This window comes from Bacillus rossius, chromosome 1 (assembly GCF_032445375.1).
Source record: "Bacillus rossius redtenbacheri isolate Brsri chromosome 1, Brsri_v3, whole genome shotgun sequence".
NCBI classification, from domain to species: Eukaryota; Metazoa; Arthropoda; class Insecta; order Phasmatodea; family Bacillidae; genus Bacillus; species Bacillus rossius.
In genome coordinates, this window is record NC_086330.1 from 307,937,132 (window position 1) to 307,957,977 (window position 20,846).

The following is a 20,846-nucleotide window of genomic DNA, read 5'->3' on the forward strand; positions in this document are numbered from 1 at the left end:
AGTGAAAATACTTTCCTAATGATTGATGGCTCACACCGGGCTCAGTTCAAAAAAAAGTTTGAAAATGATAGCGGATGCGACTCACACATTTTTCAAAATTTCTTTTGTGCCTCTGCGTATAGTACATGGAACGGAAAATAAAATATTGTGCAGAACGCAAATACATCGTCACCCCGCTACTGTATACCTATCCGTATGCGCTTTGTAAAGGAGACAGTTGACATAACGAAGGAAGAAATCAGTTATGTGGAAAGTGCGGCAAATAAATTGGAACCAACAACAGTAACAATTGGTGGAAGACCTTAATATAGTAGAAAACAAGATGATGCTAACAACGATAGACAGATAAGTGTGCAATGCGGCAACAGGCACAAAATCTACAATGAGATGTTATATATGTGAAGCTGCATCTAAAGATTTCTACGATTTGAATAAAACGAGTGATTTTAATGTAGATTAGTTAAAATTCTGTTTGTTTATATTACACGCCAGGAATCGGTTATTTGAAAGCTTACTGCATATTGCTTACAAACTTGGCGTGCAATATTTACCCGCTAAATCTGAAGCAGACAAATTTTTAATACAAAAGAACAAAGAAAGAATTCAAGACGAATTTAAAAGCAAGCTAGGTCTCCGCGTAGATTTTCCACAAACCTGGATTCGGGAACACTAATGACGGAAATACAAAACGACGATTTTTTGAAGATCCTGAGTTGGCAGCTGAAATAACAGGCCTGGATGTTACTTTCATTCAAAGAATAAAAGTGATTCTTGAATGCATTTCAAGCAGGTACAAATTAGATGTGAAAAATTTTCAGAAATTTACTAGAGAGACTGCAGAACTTTATGTTGAACAGTATGGTAGGCATAACATGACGCCTACCATGCATAAACTATTGATACATGGTTCTATAATAATAGAGAATGCCCTTTTGCCTATAGGACAATTGTCTGAAGAGGCAGCAGAAGCCAGAAATAAACATTTCCGTTCATACAGGCAAAATTTCGCAAGGAAATTTAATAGAGTAGACAGTAATAGAGAAATTTTTTAATAGGCTCTTGTTAACATCTGATCCCCTGCTTGCATCAAGGCGAACAATGATCAAGAACAAACGAAATTCTTTTATGAGGAAACATTGGAAAACTTGATATATGAAGAAAGTTAAGGCCTTTACCATTTAATATTTATTTTTTTGTTTAAACTATAATTATATATTTTTTTATTTTAATTTAGTTAGTAGATATGTAGATATTTTACCACTATAATTATTATTTTATAAGTTTAAATTTTACTTACAAGAACTTTCATTTGCTTTCGCCATTTGTTTTCGCTTTTACACTTTGCTACATTGCATTGCTGGAAATTAGAAGTGAAGATACTTTTGCATACAAGTGTTTATGAATTACAGATTATTATCCAAACGTTTAAGAGCGATACATAATTTTGTCCCGCTAGATTAGTCCAATACCCCTATGTGCGTCAGCAGTCGTTTCTCGGGGCGCACGCGTCTCTCCTGCGGGCTGTTTGCCGGTATGTTCCCTGAGACATTTTGGGTTACCGAAGGCTGGCAGTGCGTGGGGTGTTTGCGAGCCGCCTGAAGGCGACTTAGCAGTGCCATCTTCTACCGACCGCGTCCTGCGGGTGGCGGATACGGGAATCCCAGCCCCAGAGTTGCAATCTCGCTGGAGTGACTGTGAATAACCAATAGCAGTCCGCGGACAACTGGTCGGCATGGTGGAGTCGTTATTGGGGCTATCGGCGGTGAAAGGTAGCCTGGATGCTGATCGGCGCGCAGCTGGAAGCGGTTTCGTCAGCGAAGGCACCACGTGTGCCCTGGATGCGAAGTGTAGACGAACTGCAGGCTGGAACTGGCGGAGCTGCGGTATGCTGCGTGCGCAACGGAACTGAAAAGTATCGGAACTCTGAAGGAAGATATGGCGGTGATTTCAAGTTGGGGCCCTGTTGGAGCTAGTGGTGTAGCCCTGGGTGGCGTGACCTGAAACCGACCCGGGGAATTTGGAGGACAAGAGGGTCCGAAACGGCAAAATACTTCATTCGCCGGGAAGACTTACCCCCACCCTGGCTTGAAAGGTAATTGTTGTTGACTGGAAGACGGAATATGAAGATGGAGCATCGCCGGGCTGCCTGGAACCCCGTGCGCCCGGAGTTCCAGCCAGTTTACTGGCTCGTCTGCCCACCGCCAAGAACACTTGTGCTCTTGGCTATCGAGACAGGCCTTAGCTGCCGGCGAATCAGTGGATTTACCGCTTGCAAGACTTGCCTTGCCGCCTTCTGCCGTGGTAAATATTGCTAGAACTGAGGCTGTTCCGCTGGCCTATCCGCGGCTCCGGCGCTAGGGGAAGGGAATATTCACAGCTGCCCATTTCCTTTTTACAGGTGGCTGCCTGGAAAGCTGGGCTGAGCTCACGAGTGAAGTCACCCGCCCCTGGGGGCGCATGCACTCCTGGTGAATACAACCCAGGTGTGCCCAAATAATGTGGGCCGCAAGGCCCAAGTGCCCAACTCTTCTACCTGGACCTTTTTCCCTCTTATCCAGTAGTTTTCTTGCTTGCTTTAATGCATGATTAATTGATCACCGCATGACCAGGCCCAGGGTTTTCCCTGTGTCTATGCAGGTTTTACCTGGATCACTTTAGTTAGCTTTTAGGCTAGGCAACCAAAGGGGTGCCAGCCATGGTGCCAATTGCGGCAATGTTTGGCCAATAAACCCCAATTAGCACACGATGCATGCACCCTTGTTCTGCATGGTTAAAACCCTGCATAATAAAGTGTATAGGCTTCGGCCTATGACTTTCTTATGCCCTCCCCTTACCTGGACCCACCCACACACACACTTAGATTAACTTAGGCTAAGGAAAAAATAATAATCGCGTTTTCCACACCATAAAACTCACCATCATCACTTGTCACCACCACTCAACCATCATCCACAAACAGCAAGGCAAAGTAGCAACACCTTATCACAGAGACCAAAACATTAATTCAAAATCGCCAAAACGTAACATTTAACCACAAACCAAGAGGTAATGGGTGGCATTCCGTGGCCTGGGACTCTTCGCGAGCCCCTGGTTCGATGCTCGGGTGTCTCGCTATGGCAATGACAGTATCAGTTCCGCGACGCACATGTCGCTGACTGCGCTGTCCGATTTAGCAACTGATATGAGCCAGTGAGTGGTAGACAAACCACTTGTTTTCCAGTGTCCTCTTTGAGAAGCGCATTCTATAAATATCAAAGTAAACAACCGCAATGTTATAATTATCTCAGTGTATTCACCGAAAGACAGGTCGCTTTTTAAAACGTGCTGGACGCCTTGTATGGCTCAGCTCCCGCGTTACTAACAACTGGTGACATTAATTCCAAACATAAGAACTGGAAATGTCGAAGCAACTCTTCCAATAGCATGCTGTTGCAAAGACACGAGTCTAATACAAATATCAAGTTCATGCTACTTCAGAGCCCTCAGAACCAACACACAGCAGTAAAGATCTAGGGCATACACCAGATATGTTGGACATAGTTTTAAATAAGAATGTTCAGATGGAATTGGAACCCCGAGTCATTCACGATCCCTATAGACATGTGCAGTAAATTGCCTGTCGCAAGGCTAATTGTGGGGCTGGAATGCAGTTTCTAGTGCCTTAGTTCGGGGCTGAAAGGCTCTACCAGTTTCAGTTTGCAATGGAGGTATTTTTTTCTAATTTATTTAGAAAATGTTCTGGATTTTGAGCCTAGATATTTTTGCATTCCATGTGCTTGTTCGCCAAAGAACAAATTCAGTCATTTCTACATCTCCCCTCTTGTCTCCTCTTCTACCAGTTCACCCACCACGTACCTAACTATTCCCCTCATACGACCGAAATTCTCGTAACACTCGAAAATTTGTAGCCCTCTCATAAAAGAAGTTACACGCCCGATGTTACAGATTGTAATTCATTAATTCGTCACTTGGTTTCGGCCTGCCTACGTCGTGTAAATTCACGGCGCTGGCGACTGTTTTGTGCTATCAGTTGGCTTATGTATGCTGGCAGTTCGTCATCCACTAACCTCATCTCCTTTTCCGGAATGCACCTGGTTATACCGTGCTGGATTGCGGTCGTGAGATCAGTGATCGCTGCCTCGAGATTGTCACTGTTTTTTACATTAATTTCAATCGCGTCCTGGAGATTATTTCTGAAATAATTTTGAAAGCCCATTTAGTCGGCAGTTGTATAGTCTTTAACTTTGCAGGGCGCGTTCGATTCAGCGTTCGCATCATCAAATGTGACGTGACTGGGAAAGTGGTCTGACGACATTTAGTGTACCACATCTAGCTCGAATCCGGTTTTTAATCTTTTATTTATTGCAATATCTAAAATATCCGGTATACAGTTTTCCTGCCAGTATCATGTGTGGGCTCTGAGGGAGCATGCACGTGATAATTCTGTTAAGTTGGTGCGTGCAGAGTAGCCTGCGGTTTGCAGTCGTGCGCCTGCATTTTCACTCTAGATGCTTGGCATTCATATCCCAGACAGCCAAAATGGAAGGACCTGCACTGTACAAGGAATCTAGATCCACCACATCAAGTGACCTACCCGGTGGGGCGTAAATTGAAATTAATTTTACTTGTTTATTAATAAAGAGGTTTATGCCGACTGCTTCTAAGTTTGGGGAGTGAGGGGGCTGGCATTCCGAGTGTTTGATACTCTTGTGCGCAGATAAGGCAACATCCCCTCCTCTGTGACTGTTCCTATCGCGCCTGTGGAAAACTAAGTATAGTGAGCCGATATGATTGTTGCAAGTGTTTCATTTATTGCCGCAATGTCGATTTTATATTTGTCCAGGTGATGGATTAATTCCGATATTTTAATCTTGATTCCATGTACATTCCAGTAAAGGATTTTGTGTAGTCTATTACTTATGGCCGATGGTGTTGTGTTATGTACCGGATTATTTACTGACTTTACGGTGAGCAGTAATCACTTGGACAAAGCCCATGATGGCTTGAATCTTTCTTTTAGCTCGGCTTGCGAATTGCACCACATGGCCATGAGCTGGCACACGGACAGAATGGTTGCGGCGAAGTTTGGGTGGGCCTTGAAGGTCTCAGATTGCTCCGAGACCTTCAAGACGTCGGTCACATTTGGTGGATGACGGCTCTGGGACCGCTTTAATGGCCATGTTTTCGGCAGGAGCAGGATCAGCCTTGGCCGGTGCCTCGGATGCAGCCAGCAGCTTGTCCTGTGCCGGCTGTTGCGGGCGGAAACACCATTGCCATTTTTGTGGCCACTGTGGTGCTTTTTGAAATGGGGCTTCGGTTACCCGCGGTATTGGTTGTGTGGTCTAGGGTTATTGTCTAGTACAGAGTAGTCTAACTCGTCGTAGACTTGCTCCTGAGCAAGAGGCACAAACCTGTTTTGGGCGGCCTGTGCATGGTATTGGCCAAAGTAGTTGGGTGCTTAGTACCCTGGTGGTCCCCATGGGTTGGACCTGAATGGTTCCTGTTTGCCTGAGGGGTCAGAATGAGGGTATAGGGGACCGGGGTGCTGTGGCGGAGCCCGCCTGCTCTCTCGCATCGAGTGTTTAGATTCTCTCTCGCGCTCCCTCCTGGTCTGGGGAGGAAGGTTCTGCGGGTTCCTGCCTTGAGGACTGGACAGCCTCAGTAGTATGCTCAGTGCGGCCCGCCTCAGTGCCAGCACTCTTCATGGTCTCGGTTGCCGCAGTGTGGGCAGTCAGACGCTCATGTCGCGCCGCTGCACCAGCGACACACTGGCTGGGCGCTGCAGCCCTTGCCAACATGGCTGTATCTTTGGCAGTTGCTGCAGTGAGGGACCCGCAGAATGGCGGTAGTTCTCGACTCTGATGATCATATACACTAATTCGTGAATCGCGAGTATTTTGTCTGTTTCGCAGGTCTGAGAGACCTCTACGACTAGTTTTTTCACACTTCTGCATGGTCTGGCGGTTGTCCAGGAACCAGAAGGACTGGACAGACAGTTTCATGTCTTGAAAGACCTTGGTTATAAATTCGGCCGGAGTTTCCCTTTGGACGCCACGGAACACGAACTTCATAGGTATCTCATCCTTCTGGAGAAGGATGGAGTACTGGGCACCAGTGGCCTTATGGGCCCTAATTGCTGCATGGTACTCGGCGATGCTCGCCATCTGTACCTGAAGTTGGTCACGTCCGCGATTGTATACGGACCATTTGTCCCGAAGGGACGTCTTGGGCGCATTGTAGATCATTGGGTAGTTGTGCCCTTTGTCAATAAACACAAACAGTGGCTTGATTTACAATCGTCGGTGGTCGTGATTTGGGGGGGGGGGGGGGAGGAAGGTCCTGGCCTGTAGTATAAAGCTTAAAAATGCTTTTCCTGTGCGCACGGAGGGCGCAGGAACTTTCGTTGGGCTGAGTAGTACTAATAAGTGCCAGCACAGCTTGCCGAACTCTTCAGCTCTGCATTCCAGGGCAGTTCCTTCAAGGTCTCTTAGTGCAGCTCCGAAGACGACCTCATCCATCCGCGGCACAGCTATAACTCCTCTCTCCAACGTCTTGAAACATTTCTGACGCTAAAAGGTTGCAGATGGTTCAGATAATGCCCGGACTCCGATAACTTGAGTGGACTCCACGTGGAGGCGTGTGGTTCAGGTTGAACCCTGCCATGCTGCAGGGATAGGCGGGTCGCGATGGTAGGGACCCGCCTGCGCCTAACGCCAACCGACCTTCTGACATCTAGTAAGGGAGTATTTGAACAGAGAGAAACACGACGAGGTTTGAGCTTGTTGTGCACCGCGCCACGGCCCATATTCTCAAGAAAATTGTGTCCTTCAGGTGTGTATTATTTTAACTACTTGTCTAAATCGGTTTTTTTAAAACAGTGTTATAATAGTGTTATTTTGGCTGCGTAACTAAATATTTTATTCTGGTATTATTATTTTCACACTTAAGATTGACTGGGTAATTAATTGTGACGAATTATTATTTGATTAACTTAATTACATCCCATATCATCATTATGATCCCACGAGCTTCTAATTATGTTAGTTAAAAATTAATTTCAAATAAATCTCGTGCCTGGAATATTGTTTTTCTTTTCACTTTGTGGCAATATTGTTATAATATGAAGACTTACCGTAATGTACGTCCGTGCCTATTGGTTTTTGCGTCACGGAGAGGCGGACCTGTTATCATTGTTCGGCAGACCATTATCAATGCCTATAAATGCATTGCAGTATGTCTATGTAGCCTATTGTCATAATGTGTTGAACTTTGTCTCAATGATTAGCTGATATTTGCAGAACTAATAAATCAGTCTAGTAAATTCCTCGATCACAACGAATCTATACGTATTATACAATTTAATTAAAAACTAATTTATTATGATCAATCCTTGCTTTTATATTTACTAAACAAATTTCCCGTGTGGTGCGAGTATTTCAACAGAGAGTAGTATTTTTTTGGTTAATTAATCAATGATTATTGATCAATAATTAATTATATCCTGAACAGTTATTATTGAGTGAGTAATAGTTTTGTAAATACATGTTTATAATTGTCTTCTTTCTCTCTCTTTCTCTGATGCTTTACCCCTTACGATATACTTACGAATCGAGGTTTGATTTGCTTGTATCAAGTGTACTGTACATGCGCTATTTGTTTATTTTTAAATTGGTCTTTATTATTTACGTTTTGCTGAATATTCGTAGATATCACGACTGAAAACGGCGCACTTCAGTACGACCAACTGTCAACATGGGGTGCTAGTAGTAGAAGTATTAGAATAATACCCATGTATAGAGACCGGAAAAATTCGCGGATTCATTTCGTGATAGGCTAGAATCCAAAAACGTTTGCCTTTTTACTGCATCATTGATTGGGCCACAGTTTATCTGAATGATACTCGGCCAATGAAAAAACCTTGAACAAAAGAAGTATCGAATCACTAGCGTCCCAGTTAACAGGTAACACGAGTCAGTAGCCAATGAGCAAATGTAATTTTCCCGCGTGCGTAGAGGATCATGGAGTATATCCTACAGGTCATTGAAATCACGAATTCTTCCGGTCTCTACCCATGTATTGGAAATGTGTGCTTTACATTGTAGCTGCATTTGCTAAGGGCTGTAGGAATGTGTATGTATTCAGATACAACTATCGCCTCAACATTCCTCGGAAGATGTGAGCAATAAGAAAGTGTGGTGTGGCAGTGGGTGCCGACTCGCAGGGCCGGGCGGTCTGCCGAGCGCCTAGTGGTCGAGTGTCCGGCGAGTGAGGCAGGCGCGGCGGCGAGTCCCAGGGACAATGCGCAGAAGCGCGCGCGGGCCTGAATACCAAGCGCCGTGTGCCGCGAGCACTAACTGCCTCATTAGCGCTGATTCCAGTCCAGCGGGCTGATTATGAACACACACTTTGCAATACGAGACACGGTAAACACTGAAGGTCGTGGAGATTACCGCAGAAAGAAGCTCCGTATTACGAACACATTTTTCGTTGAACTCCGACCATTGATGATGTTCTGACGGTATATATGAACGATAGTTATCTCACAGTGATTGGTTGTGTTAAATGAATAAGATGTTAGCGATGTGAAATCTTAATGGCACGATTTATTTTATCATAGCTGAATGTGTTAAGGAGCCAAACTTAATTTTACAAACGCAGACGCGCTCCAGGTTTGGAGCTTTGGTGGCCCCGCACGACCACTGGCGTCACGCGCCGCCCATTGGCCTGATTACACGGGTCCTCGCTACTCCCTTACCCCTTTCCGCTCTCCACGCACCGTCCCGTCTTAGGCAAATGTCAATAACCCTTTTAGTGCCCTGGGAATTCTGCGGGTTTCCCGAGGCTGCCGCGTAGAGTGGCGTGAATAAATACCGCCTTTCTGGACTTTTCGGGCGCCGGGTTGTCCCAACTCCCCCAGTCGGTTCCAGAAAGTCTGCCAAGAGAATAAAAGCAGCGACGCCAGCCTCCGCGAGAGTTCCGAGCGAAGAGCGAAGAGCGGAGCAGTGGAAAGAGTTTATCCATCGGGGAGTGATACTGGCGATACCCGTGCGATCAGCGAAGGTGAAGAGGGCAAGTGGCCCTTGCTGAGCTAACATGACCTATCGGGAGGCGATACCTGCGGGTGAAGGCCTGGCGAGCCAGTCGGGTGCGACGAGCGATAGTTGGGACTGTACTGCGGCGCGGTGTGGGTGAGTGTGCGAAGGAAGCGGACAGAGGTGGACAGAAGATCGAGCCACTGTCGAGCCAAGCTCCAGTGGAAAGTGTTAATGTTTCAATGACCAGTGTTAAGACTAATTGTTGTGGACATATCGTGAGTGCATTAATTAAATTTATGGTGAATTCATTAGAAATAAATAAAACTGAACCAATTAATTGTGCTATACCTTAAGAACCCAGTTTTTCCCCCACATTATACTCGTAACACTATTTATAATGAAGTTTATCGTAAATAATATTGAAGGTTAGGAATTTTTACTGTAGTATTTTTAACTATTGTTCCATGATTGCTATGGCAATATACATGTATTGCAACATTGACGACAAAAAAATAATATTATTCCAACTTTAAATTAAATAATTATCAAATGACCGATAATTTTAAATGCCTGAAGTAAAAACAAAATCCGAAAAAAGGTAAATTTAGTTTATCAGTGAAACGAAATTTATATTTCACTGAAAAAAATAGGTTATTCAACGCGCACATTTTTCAGTGGTTGCTTGCTTTTGACGTCACTGATTTATACCGTGGCCCTCAAGTCTCGCGGATCTTGACGAAACGCACTCCGCATGTTGGCTCGTAATCATAGAACAAGGAGGGACATACAGTAGAAAATTAAACCATGTTTTACGCGACACGTGACGCTCTCTGTTGGGTGAGCCCATTACTATAAGCACACACACACACACATTATATATATATATATATAGCGTTAGCTTTATAACGTAAATTTAACTACTTCACAACTAATTGGGTATTGGAAGAGAATCAAACTGTGTAAAATACGTAGTACAATTTTGAATAAAAAACATGTTCTGTACATATGTGTAGGAAATGCAGTATTTCTGATCGTACCACAAAATATGTAGCTATCAAAATTAATGTGAAATACCTTTCACCGGTTTGTTGCGTGTTAATAGCTGATGCATTACTTCTCACAATCAGTGCAGCTATGTTAGTAACGACCGAAATATCACCCGAATATATCACCGACCGAAACGTCGGTGATATTACACCTTTCACGCGACTACAAAGCCCCCAGAAGCCAAGCTAATTCAGACAATGAGCGCGAAAGTCTGCAATCTTTATCATCTTATTAATGTATTATGAAATCTTCGAAAGCAATGAAAGCTAAACGTACGTACTATCTAGTGGCTGGGCCCAAAACTACTTCAAGAAATAGGTCTCAGTCTCGGCAATTATAGTTTCTCCCCGATGTTCGTAATCACGGTCTGCGGTGCGTGTGTCGGTGGATCGTGGAGAACACCGCAAGTCTCCACGAGTGTTTGCAGTCAGCCCGCAGGCACCGAGCCACACCGAGCCACACCGAGCCACACCGAGCCACACCGAGCCACACCGAGCCACACGGAGCCAGACGTCGCTGCCTACCCAGGGGTCTGCGAGTGTTCGTGAATAGTTGGATAGTAGATTATACATAACAAACTAATTGATTATTTTGGATTTATACATATTTAGACACATTGAGGGCGAAATCATTAGTAAGCAACGGCAATGCAGTGCAGTGTGGCGCAACATGGACGGAAGTTTGCATGATGAAATATAAAGCACATGCGCGTCTCTGTTGCACCCATAAGAGCCGAAGTCGCCCAGGTAGCATTAACCTGAATTATTGGCTTACTATTACGTTACACCTTTCCGTTCCATTACTTCCGTTACATTCACGAAATTAATCCAAACAAATGCCATATAACAAGAGCTAAGCTGTTACACATCAATAAAACATAAAAATTTTGTATATGAATTACCCTCTTTAAAAAAACGAAGACACTTTACACTACGTAAAGCCCGGGTATTACCGGGTTCTTCAGCTTTTAGTTATATAATTTAGTTATATTAGATAAATTTTAAACTTTTAAGGCTGTAAAAAGGGGAAAAAATGCATATTTAACCACTTCTCGCTTTATCACACTTCACCGCACTTCTTGAAAAAAAGTTTTGTTATTTCTCTTTTAAGTATAGCGGCAGGGCTCACAAATCTCTCTTCTATAATCTGTAGTGAAACAAGAATTTATGTTTGCATTCTGTTCACCAACTGTCCTCCTATTTATTCAATATCTTGATATTTAAACATGTATCCCATTCATGATGAAGGACTTTCATACCAACAGCACTTTCTTAAGAAGATTCTTTTTTAAGTGCAAACAGAATTGTAAATGTATAATTTCTTGAGTGATTTATGTGAACCACAGTTTAAAGTTTAAATGTTTATGAATTTTTTTTAAATTTATTCTTCTTGGAATAATTTTTGCAGGTCACTAGGAAGACCAGCCTTTGTGTGAAGCTTGTCGTCTCTTTCCTAGCGAACTTGGAATAACGTGAGAAAAAACTGTGCCCACTTGAAAACAAACACTGGTTCTCAGCATACTCGAATATCCAATTTGATACATTTATGTTATTTGATGATATCTTACGAACGTCTCTTTCTACAGCATTTTCAGCCCACATGCGCATGCATAAGTGGTTGATATCACTTACAGATATGCAACTTTTTTTTTCTTTTGAGTCAGGTTAACATCATCATACAAAACACTTTTACTGAGATGGTAAACAGTGACAGATTATGATTTTGCCGCAGTGCAGGCTAGATGCGAACAAGAAGTACCTGCCGAGATCATGGGAATGTGCCGTCAATGCTCGCTACAGTTGCAGCAATGTGTACAGTTTCATCCACGTAAAGGTTTCCACAGACACGGAACGCTGGACTTTCGGTCAAAGGTGGAATGTGCAAGGTCAGGGAGCACTGGAGGAGAAGAGGCGCTGCATAACCTCTCGTCGTCGCCTCTTGGAGGTTGCTCCATGTTCTCTCGTAGTCGCCAGGGTCAAGTGCGCTACTGCGTTGTGAGTGCTCAAGGCAACTACCGGAGTCTACCTCTCTCTCTCACTCTCACGTAGTTCTCAGACGCAGTACCTAACCACGCAACGAGAGATGCCGTTTTAGAATTATACTGGACGACGCAATGAAATAAAAAACTAATTATTTAGCTATATTGGCAGTTTTCCAAATAGTCCACCTGATTACGCGCGTCTTATTTGTTAAAGATAAACAGAAATGTCCTGTAAGCCACGTAAATAAAATATATATATATATGTGTGTGTGTATATATATATATAAAGTTTCCACATTCGTGGAATATACGTTAGTAAGCATTAGAGTTCAACTAGACAAGCGATACTAACTATACATTGTAGGCTCTGAGCTCGACCGGTAAAGCGCAGTTCACAACAACCGCCGTCATGGGTGCGGCGTGTCTCGGGTGAAATGGATACACGCGAGTCAAGGGAAGGCCGGCACATCGCAGATGCGGGCTTGCAGAGACATCTCGCCGTCGTCTCTGCTGGTCGCAGCAGGAATGCCGGGAGTGAAAGGGGTGTGTCCTGTATTTCCGTCTCCTTATGTCTTAACTTAATACAATTTATTGGACGTACGCCACTGCCATTTTGCACTGTCTGTCATAGGAAAATTTCATAAACGCAAAATAAAAAATAAAACGTAAACCCACAGAAAAAAAACCTAAATCAGATGATGTCATAAAAAAATAACAGCACAGAAGAACACAGTGGGCTAGCAACGACGAGACTAAATTTCTTCCACCGAATTCTTTTGATGGCTGATATTTAAGTTTAGAATGTGTTCGTCCGTGCTTTTGTCGTCGCTGTCCATAAAACTTGTTTAGGTTTATCGTTGGGTTTATCTGTTTCACATAAAGTTATTTAGGCTGGTTTTCTGTGGTTTCATGTTTAAATTTTTATTTATTATTTCGCATTTATGAATTTTTCCCATGAAAAACAGTGCAAAACTGCAAAGGCGTAATTCCAAGTAATTGTATCAAATCGAAATTCCCCATTGCATGAATCATTTAAAGAACGTCTCTCTCTCGCCTTTAATGACACATCACGTGCCGCCCTCCAGAGCTTCACCGGTGACTTGTGCTCGTCTAGATGTTTTCTACCACTCCTTAATGCCTGTACCGTGGACTACTAAATTTACAACACCCGGTAAGCATTATGTTTACAGTTCTGCAGCATATTCCGAAGCTATAATGTGTCCTGCCGTCCGAGCGGTCTCGCCAACCCGCCAGGAGCAGGTGCTTACACCCGCGGGTGCGGACGTCAGGGAAAAACACTGCACTAGCAGTCGCCGCGCCGCTTCGGTGGAAAACTACCAGCACGTCAGCGGCCAGGGCAGCCTCGTGCGGTGGGCACGCGAGCTCCCTCATTACCCTCCTGCTGTTCCCAGGCCGCGGCGCACGAGGTCGTCCCTGACCGGCCGGCACGCAGTTCTCACGGTCTTTCCTCTAATCCAATACATCGCGTATTATTTACAAAATATATTCATATCAACTTTATAAAGAGATCAAGTAAACAATATCTGTACACTATAAAAAAAATTACGGGTTTATCGTAGCAAAGAACATATTGTGGTTCTTTAAAACTAACAAACTTGCTGTGGTACCCATCTTCAAACAAGAAAAAATATTTTCAACAAAGAAAGATTTATTTTAATAAACCCCTTTAAACTTCTGTTTACATAATCTCCAGTTCAAACTTTTTTTTTTGGTTGCTGGTTATAAAATGCGATTTTTTTAATGATTATTGTGTCGATATGATGGCAAAGAAAACAACAGAAAGACTGTATTATGGCCCCATCAATGCGAACGACTGGAGACTCGTCGCGGAGATTCCTGGCTTCCTGTCACGTCCCATGCCATCCACGTCTTTCTCGGTCGTCCCCACACACACACGCTCAAGAATATTATATCATATGTGAACAACACAAGTGATATAACTTTAGTTTGAAGGCAAAAGTAGCCTGTAATTTATGCAGGGTAAAGGGACATACAATTGCTTACTGTGCGAAAAATGTTCCCGGAAGTACTTATATATAACATTCTAAGCTTATACCACATGAATTCAAAACAAACAAAAAATCATAGAGCACTAATGAAGTTCTTGTCATCTTATAAACACGTGATAATAGTTATAAACAGAATTTCCCTTACTTAAACATTTTCTCTCAAATATAACATCTTTTTTGATGCTACATATCTGATAGCATTTTAACATTTGAGGATTCGATTGACCCATCCTACCAAAAATAAAATGAAGAGATCTTGAAAAAGAGCAAGACACAGTTTAAGGCATAAATAAAAGGTAGTTTCAATGACTTCTAGTCTTTGTGTATGAATACTGTTGTTTCCTTGCAAACTAATGATAAAAGAACATCTTATAAAATTTAAATTCTGATTAAACTTTTATAAAGAAGTGATCCTTAATAAACCTTCACATCTGGATTTTAAATTAAAAAAGGAAAAAAGATAAACACGACCTAATAGTAGCAACAACAGCCTCTCGCATAGAGACTATTCTGTAGTCCCAGCGTTTAACCTTTAGGGAGCAACACATACTGCAGTGGTGAACTTGTGGGATTAACAATCAGACATACAATTGTGTGTTCACAGCAGTTACCTCGGGATCTACTACATCGTGTAGAGCCACATTACAGTGGTCAAAGTAGTTTCTTTGCAGGAGCAACAACTTCTACCAGAGTTACAATGTATGTAGTCGCAGTGGTGACCTTGCGGGATGAACAGTCTATGCCATAAATGTCACAGCTGTTACCTTGCAGGATCTACTACCTCATTTAGAGCCACATTACTGTAGTCACAGTGGTTACTTTGCTGGAGAACAAGTTACACTAGAGCTGCAGTGCTGTAGTCACATCTGTAACTTTGCGGAAGTAACATACTCTCACAGAGCCACAATTCTGTGGTTACGGCAGTGATCTTACAGGAGCAACAACTTATCGCAGAGCAGCAATGCTGTATTCACAGCAATTACTTTGTGAAAGGAACAACCTCAACCTCTACAACCTTGCAACATCTTTACGCAGAGCCAAATTACTGTAGTTACAGCGGTTAATTGCAGGACAAAAACTTCTACGAGAACTGAAATGCTTAGTCAAAGCTGCTACCTTGCAAGAGCAAAAACTTAATGCAAAGCCGCAATGATGTAGTTACAGCAGTTATCTTGTCACAAGTACATGAAATATGTAAAGTGAGTGTCATGAATTGGTGAATGGTGTGAGTGCCATGAATAATTTTATTGTGGTAAGTGCTGGAATTAAGTATCATGAGTCTGTAAAATTAGTGAATTGAGTGCAATTAGTAAGTTACTTGAGTGTTGTGAGTTAGTGAATTGTGTATTGTGAGTGAATTGTGTGCCACAAGTTCTTATAATGAGTTAAGTGATTGATATTAGTGAGTGCATTGAGTGACAGTGTGTAATTGTGTGTCGAATTAGTGTGACGATAGTGGTGAATGTTTTTTGCTGATGATGATGATCATGTTATGAATTTTGTGTCGATAAGTGTTAATGTTTTCTGAATGATGATGATGGTAACTTTGTTTCGACTTGTATATAAAAATGTTAAATATTGTTGGTAGGCTATTGGTTAATGTGAGTCGAATTGTGAAATGATGATAATGTATTGAATTAAGCATCGATGAGTGTTAATGGGTGTTGTAATGTGTGTCGATGATGATGAATGTGTATTCATAATAATGTTTGTTAAATTGTGTGTCGACGGACATTAATATGAACTAAATTGTATAACTATAATAGCGAATGTGTGTTATGATGACGAATGTTTGTCGATGATGGTGAATGTTATCGAAATATGTTTTAATGGTTCAATTGTGTTACAAATCGTGAGTTGGTTAGTGTAAATGTGTTTCGTATTCTAAATAAAAAACTTTATGTAAGATGTTAAATTTTGTTTATTATGTTGGATGTGTCTCATCATTGTTGAATGTTAGATGAGTTTGGAGAATGTTTGTCAAATTGTGAATCGATGGGTGATAAGGTATGTTAAATTGTGTGTTAATTATTGTGCCGATTATTGTGAATGTGAGTCGAATTTTTCATCAAAACATTTACATGTGTGTGGGTGATAGTAAATGTGGATCGATAATGGTGAAATTTGTATCAAATTGTCTGTGGCTGGGTTTTAAATTTTAATGATGATGGTGAATGTGTTTTGATAAGTGTTAATATGTGTCGAAATGTGCGTCGAAGTTGAATGTGTGTCAAATTATGTTTGTCAAATTAAGTGTGTCAAATTAGGTGTGTCGAAGATGAATGTGTGTCAAATCATGTGTAAGTTATACATAATTTGTGTCAATGATAGTAAATGCGTGTTGGCTTGAATGTACAATATGTTATATGTGTATTGGTGATAGCAAAAGTATGTCGAATTGTGTGTCGGTGAATGTTAATGTGTGTCGAATTCTATATCAAAAATATTATAAGTATATTAGTGAATGTGTGTTGATGATAATTGAAGTGTATTTAAGTACATGAATGTTGGTAAATTTTTGTCAAGTTGTGTGGCGATGGGTTGTAAGATGTTTCTAATTGTGTGTTGATTATGTAAAATGTGTGTTGAATTTGTATCGTTGAGCGTTACTGTGTGTTAATTGTGTGTCGGTAATGGTGAATGTGTGTTGATTGTGTATCGACTTGTGTATTGACGAGGGTTAATGTGCGCTGAATTGTGTGTCGATAATGGTGAATTTGTTGCATGATTGTGAATGGATGTTAACTACCGAATTTAAAAAAAAAAATGTGTTTTGGTGATGACGAATGTGTGTCGAATTTAGTGTTGAATTGTGTGTCGATGAATGTTAATGTGTAAGGTAAATATTGTGACGATGATTGTAAATGCAACGCGGATTGTGGATAGATAAGTGTAATGTCTGTCGAAATGTGTCGTTGATGGGGCATGTGTGTCGTTGACAATGGTGAATGGTTATCGATGATGATAGTAAATGTGTGTTGATGTGTGTTACAGTGTGCCGAAATGTATAACTAAGATCGGGAATGTGCGATTAATTTATGTCCATTAATGTTAGTGTGTGTCGAAATGTCCATTAATGTTGTCGAATATGTATAGATGATGCCTAACCGAGTGGTAGCGGCTTCAATGCCTATGGAAGGTGTACTATCGTTTGCAAAGAATTGGGTGGCAGTGACAGCAATAACCAAGCAAAGCTCGATGGAAGTTGTACCATCTTTGGCTAAGATCTCGGGGAGGGGGGGGGGGCAGCGACAGCAACATCCACACATAACTCGATGGAGGATGTACCATTGTCGGCGAAGACCTATGTGGCAGCGATCGTAACAACCACTGAGGACTCAATGTGAGCTGTACCCACTTAACCTGTTGTCGCAAAAGAACAAGTTTTCTTTTATTTACACTCTATGCTTTAGGTTCTTTTTCTTGTATACAGCTTGCTGCCGCATTGTCTCTGTGTGTTTTTGTTTGTGTGTGTTAGTGTGTATGTTGGACCACAAGATGGTGGGACACTATGATATCTGAGGGTTTGTTGACAATCATTATTGAATTCTAGCAGATAACAGATGAAGGTATATATTAGTATCACACTAGCAGACTTAAAGAGAATCTAATATGGTGGACAATATCAGTGCTAAGAAGTCATCGTGGTAGGAGTAATATATGTCTTGGTACAGGAAGTGGTGTTCAGTCCGCTTGTAGGCATCATTTACTAAGGATGTGTTGTATTTTTATTTACAAGTGCATTCATTGTGCATTCAACCAAAGACTCATATTCCAAATATTGCATTTAATATCTGTTTATTTGCAAACTAAACATATATGTGTGGTGTGTATCGTTATTCAATTTTTATTTTATTACCAAGTACTTTAACTAAGAACTCTGTAATTTGTATATTTTTGTAACTTGTGACTTTATGAAAGTACACATTCGAGTTTGGGATTAGTGACCTTGCAAACAATTCAGTTATTTTTTAATCAATAACATCTGATATATATATATATACACATAGAGAGAGAAAAAGCAATAAATTGGTTTCCCACGACTACAGAGTACTGGTTTGTACCTGTCTCACTGGATGCATGTGCTTACTCACGAAAGTGCCGTTCGATACCTTTTTGGCATCGCATGTTTTTAAGTGGTCGAAATACCACATGCGATTTTAATATAATTCATAATAAAATAAGATAAAGCCATTGGGAGGCTACAATCAAGGCATACATGCCTCATTGATATTCACATCTTGGATTGTTTCGTCTAGTTGTGGAGGGGTCGTGGGATGGCTTGGCTGGACTATGGAAATATCAGTTGAAATACCAATTGTAACTAGTAATTTTACTTGAGCAACTTTCTCTCGTGTCTGACTGTGTGTTGTGTGCGTGTGATTTGCTGTATGTGTCATAAAATTATGGTCAGTTAGACTGTATTATCCTTCATTTCTTTGGTACGTGTAATGTCCAGTTACACGTTTACTTGCATCTATTAACATAGGTGCTTTAAGCGTTCACCTGGTTAGGTGGGCTACACTTAAACTGTTTTTTTCACGTGGTGCGGGTCCAACAGTCCACAAACTGTGATTTAAACTCAACTGCTAACGATATTTTTTTGTGTAAAAATATAAAACCGCTCCCAGTATCAAACGTCCTGGTATTTTTCAAAAAGGTTGCCTCCATAAGATGGCGATGCCATTCTACCGTCTCGTCGAACCAGGGTTATTTGATACCCCACTCATCACGTCGCACCCCCACCTCTCCTAACAATGACGGCATCCAAGATGGCTGCTTCTAGCAGACGATGACTTTTCCAATCTACCTTTCTTTACCCAGGTCATTTTGATACCCTATTCGACACTTTGTACGCCTATGCACCCTCCCACAGCATCACTCACAGATGATTTGGCCTACGATGGCTGCTGCTAGAAGATTACATCACAATCACCTCTCTCTCACCCCAGTTCGTTTGATACTCTACCCGAAACATTGAGCTCCCTCCACCCACCCCACCACACTAACCCCAACCAAGATGGTGGCCCCCAGCGGAAAGCAGTATCATTCCACCCCCTCCTCGCCCAGGACGTTTTGATACCCCACTCTTTCCTATTTGTTTCGAAATAATTTTTTATGTAATTTTTGAGCACATATATAATGCCTAAATCTTTTGAATCCAACGTGGCGACATTTTAGTATCGATTATTAATATCGTTATAGCAGCAATCCCAGTGTCGCAACCAGCCACGTATTTTTTTTTTTTAACTAAAATAAGTGATGGTAGTGCTCGCGAAACTAACACTCTGTAATTGCAAAGTTTTTAACTATTCAGGATGCGTCAAAGATGTCGTCTTCTAAACATAACTATGTGTAAGATTTTTATGCCTGCTTTTGGGTTATAATAATATTATTAATGATTTGTGGGGCTGCAAGATTTACATGTCCTAAATGTATAGCTATAATAGCATTTTAAATTGAAATGTTTAAAACATATTTTTTTCCCATATATTACTATATACTAGACAGATATAAGGGTATAAGTTAATAGGCATAACTGTATTGAGACTATAAATATTTTAATATATTTTAAAAATGTTTTTATATATTTTTAGCATAAATGAGGTATTATTTTATATGTAAAAGGGCTTATATTGAAGGCCATACCTAGTTTTAAATTATATAAATATAATTAATTTCATTTTTAAATGTATTTTTAGAATAAGTAAATATATGTTTAAGGTATACAAATGCTTAATATTATAAATTTACTGAAGTTTTATTTACAAAATATTTATGTTTTTTACAGTACATTTTTTTTATATATGGCACCAATGAAAGGGGTTAGGCTACAGAACTTACAAATGACGTAATATTATAGCTCTATATATCTTATTTTAAATACCTTTTAAATATTCATTACATCATATTTTATTATATTCAGTACGGAATAAAATGGATTATGTGAAAGCCATTACCCTGATATATGATTCAAGTTATATTAACATTTTATTGAAGAACTTTTTAAAACTATGTTAATATGATATATATTGGATAGAAGGACATACCTATGTCATCAGAAAATACTTATATTAACATTTTACTAAGAAATGTATTTAATTAAATTATAAATTATATAGTACACGAGTGAAAAGAAAGTATGTTAAAGACATATCGACGAAATAATAATGTAGTTAAGTTAATGTTTTGTTTAATAGTATATTTTAATTATATAAGTAATGATATATTAGACTAATAAAAATACATATGCTAAAGTCATATATATGCACTTTTTCTAGGGCTTTGGTTGAAACACATAACTATGCCTTAATATCCTATATGAATTTTATTCAAGCATTTGTATTTATTAAAAGACAGGTACCAATTTTTTCCTTCAATTCTTTTTTATTTTTAAGTATACCTCTTTAAGACTTCTACGGCCGGGTAAAGATGGCCGAGCGGGTAAAGGTGTATATTTTTCAGTTAGACTATTTTATTTTTAATATGGTCTGTCGGTTTGACCCCGACCCACCGCAATCGATATTTTTAAACTATAAAAAAAATTTGAATCCAAGATGACGGTTAGGGAGCGGGGTTTTCTGTAGCGTAGCCCGTCACGGCAAGAGCAATATTCAGGAGTACTGGAAAGTATTATCTTTGGAAAAACCTCCGACACGCCCACTCCCCTTTGTCCACTCCCCACTGTAACTAGCATACTGTATCCAGGATCCAGGGACTGGAGGTGAACTCTCATTTTCCTACTACTGTCAC

The 20,846-nt window shown here is 40.9% G+C and overlaps 1 protein-coding gene across 7 annotated transcripts in view; it reads right to left on the reverse strand.

Moving 5' to 3' along the window:
* LOC134527877 (very long chain fatty acid elongase 7-like) overlaps nucleotides 1-20,846 on the reverse strand; it is a 213,960-nt gene that overhangs the window by 137,669 nt on the left and 55,445 nt on the right. The window lies entirely within an intron of this gene.